We start from the raw sequence: 3,214 nt of genomic DNA on the forward strand, positions 1-3,214 counted from the left end.
CCGGGCTCCCCCTACCCTGCCCATGGGCTGGTGCTCCCCCACTTGCCCTGTCTCTGGCTGGGGCAGTGGGAGGGGTCCTGGCTTCCAGGCTCTGCCATCGCCCACCTGGGGAGCACCTGACACTCCCAGACCTGGGGACCCACCAGCCCTCGCAGCGTCCTGAGTTTTGGTAGATGAGAACAGCGGGGAAAAGTTAGTTTGAAAAATGGACATCTCAAATTTGACCAAGCGTGCTCAAGGTACTGAATGACTTAATGGTTCGTTGGGATGCAATCATGTCTACGAACTTTGTAATAAATGCAGCTGCAATAAATCTTTTAAAAAAGGTCCTACAAATTTGGTCTGTGGAAATTCTCAGTGAAGAAACATGGCTCGGGTATGATTTATAAAAAACTGAGGTTCACTTAGTAAGTTGGTTTTGCCTTCAGAGCAGAAATGGAGAGAGCTGCATGTTACGGGAGATATCCAGTTGCTGATTGAGACAAGAGTGGTTGAAATCTGGTATAAAAGGCCAGGGTCTTACGAAAATTGCAGCTACTAAGATTACTTTGCCACTGAGGAAAGAAGAGACATCTGTCTTTCGCTGGGCATTTTGGTCAAATACGGACTTTAGCATCTACTGGTAGAAGGAAGAAAGGTCAGAAAAGTTGGGTGAAGATGCGACCTGACCCATGTAATGCAGAGAATTTAAGCGAGGAATATTAAAATGGTCTAACAGATGGGCTGAGAGTAAAGCCAATCCAGCAAATGCCAAAGCTGTACTGCACAGAGCAAACGAGAGGCTGGGGGAAAGGGGCCTGCTGGCCAGCCACCTCACCACTGACCACCCACACAAGGTAGGAGGACCTTTATGGCCAGCAAGGAGGAGTCTCATCGGGAGGGAGGTGCAGCTGAGCCTTTGGTCCATTCCTGGTCCTCACCCGGGCTGAAAACTGAGCCGGCATGCATGTGAGCAGCTTCAAAAGGAAGCAATTTACCTTAGGCACACAATCAGTGAAGGAATTTCTACTGATTAAAAGAAAATTGGAGCTGTGCAGAACTGGCCAAGTCCCCAGATGTTCATATATGTATGGAGCTTTGTACAGCATATCTGTGGGGTTTTCCAAATTCCAAAACAATTGCATAAAATGAATAAGAAACCAGTTTGGGGTCATTTTCAGAGTGGGAAAAGGAAACGCTGCATTTCAAAACCTCCTTCCTATGAAACACAGATGCTAGCCCTTACAAACTGTGAGTAGGACTGACACAAGAAGACAAAGGAGAAAAGGAAGAAATCTGTTGGTGTGACTGTACAAGCTACTCTTTCCTTCCCCTCTGCTCCCCAAATCCCTCTTTCTAGACCCCTCCTGCTCATGATTCTTTGCAGTTGTTCTAAATCCTAAGAAAAGTCTTAAGAGTTTTACAGTCTTTTGCAATACATCCATGCCACAAGAGAACACTCATTCTTTCTGTGATATATTTTTAGGTTGCATAAATCTGGTCCTATTCTATTGGTAACGTTTTCCTGTAATTTACATTTAAACAAACACAGGCTGCTTTTATTGGATGACAGATTCAAAGTTTTCTTTAATTCCTACGTTGTTGTGCTTCATAGACCTGAGTACGTGCAATGTAGTAGTCAGACATGCGCATTACATTCCAATAGCATGGTGTCAAACAAAGTACTCAATCAGAAGTTAAAGTAACTTAATAAGTACCCCTGATCTGACACAGCCCTCCCCAAATTAGGGCTTGTCTGAGCTGGGAAGCTTTCTGGCACAGTGACTGCGGAAAAGAAAACCATTCCCCTGGAGTAACTCTGGAAACGCGGTAGTTTGGAATAGAGCTACCGTTCCCCATTGGGATTTATATCATACAATCTACAGTGGAATAACTCTGTAGGCTAACTTTACTGCGAGCTGGTACTGCGTAGACAGATGCATTCAGGTGAAATCCTGGGCAAACCTTGAGTTTTGAAGCAAGCGTAGGAAGGTATAACCTGTATACCTGGGTGTAGAGGCTAGGGACAGCTGGCAAGGGAAGTGATGCCACTCCCCAGCAGCCCTCAGGAGGCTGCAGAGTGTCCTATGGTTGTCTCCCAGCTGGGTTTGGCAAGGGATGCTGCTCAGGGGACTCTATGCTACAAGTAAGGTGGGGAGTGTTCCTGCTGTTGCTGCCAGGAGCTCTTGTGGCTGGCCATGGCAAGGCGAGCTAGGAGAAGCTGCTGACCTACAGAAGATGGCCATGTCCGAGGCAGCTGCCGCCTTCCTGAAAGCTTCCCCCCACCTTGTTTCTGTCTGACGGAGTGGGCACGCACAGCCCCCATGCAGGCTCTAACACATACCCATGCGACAGAAAGTCCCTCTTGTGCGGGTTTGTCCCAGCTGTAACCTTGATGGCACAGCAATTTGCCTGGACGTCACCGTGTGAACCTCCAAAACCAGCAGAACCCCATTTTAAACATTACGTATCTCAAAGCCAAACCTCTTTTACCTGCTCTCTTCTTTTTCAGATTTTTTTTTTTTTTTTTTGACAGCAGATAACTGGAAACAAAGATGAAAGAATGTTTTCCTTGTGTAGTGCCTGTATTCTTAAACTTGCTTTTTTAGCAGTGCTTGTTGTGCTCTACGTGTTAGCTCCTGTGACACCTTAAAAAAATGAGAGTTGCACACTCATGATTATTCCTGATAGCCAGGGCGGGTCTCCCTGTCACTACTCAGATGCTCAAGCTCCCAAAGCAATGTGAATGAAATAGGCCCACTTTAATAAAATATATGTGCAGGACTCCGTTCTCCTTTGCCGTGTTCCTTGTGCTGCTGCTAACCGCAGGGTAAGTGCAAAATGATGAACAAGAAATGTTTCCAAAAAACGAACTCTTTATACCTGCGTTGCAGGGATGTAAAGGACTGGGAAGCCTATAGAGCAAGCTGCCGAAGGAAGAAGCCCAGGGCACTCCTAGGAGGTGGCCCGCAGGCTGCTGTCACCTGCCCTTGCTGTCCCGGGAGGCGATGGCTCTCGCGGGATGTGTTCAGCAGAGGCAGCGCACAGGTACGGCTGACGAGACCTCGTCCTCGAATTTCCCGCAGACTGAAATCGGAGCCGGTAGCGCGCCGCGGGCGGCCCGCAGGGCTATACACACACTCTTTAGCCGCACTCGCTTCGGCAGAAACTTCGGCGGGCCGGCGGTGCTTTGCGCGGCCTGGGGGTGCGAAGCGCGGGGCGCACCCTCGCCCCC

This window comes from Athene cunicularia (genome assembly GCF_003259725.1).
Source record: "Athene cunicularia isolate RWA chromosome 2 unlocalized genomic scaffold, athCun1 chr2_part1, whole genome shotgun sequence".
In the NCBI taxonomy this organism is placed as follows: domain Eukaryota; kingdom Metazoa; phylum Chordata; class Aves; order Strigiformes; family Strigidae; genus Athene; species Athene cunicularia.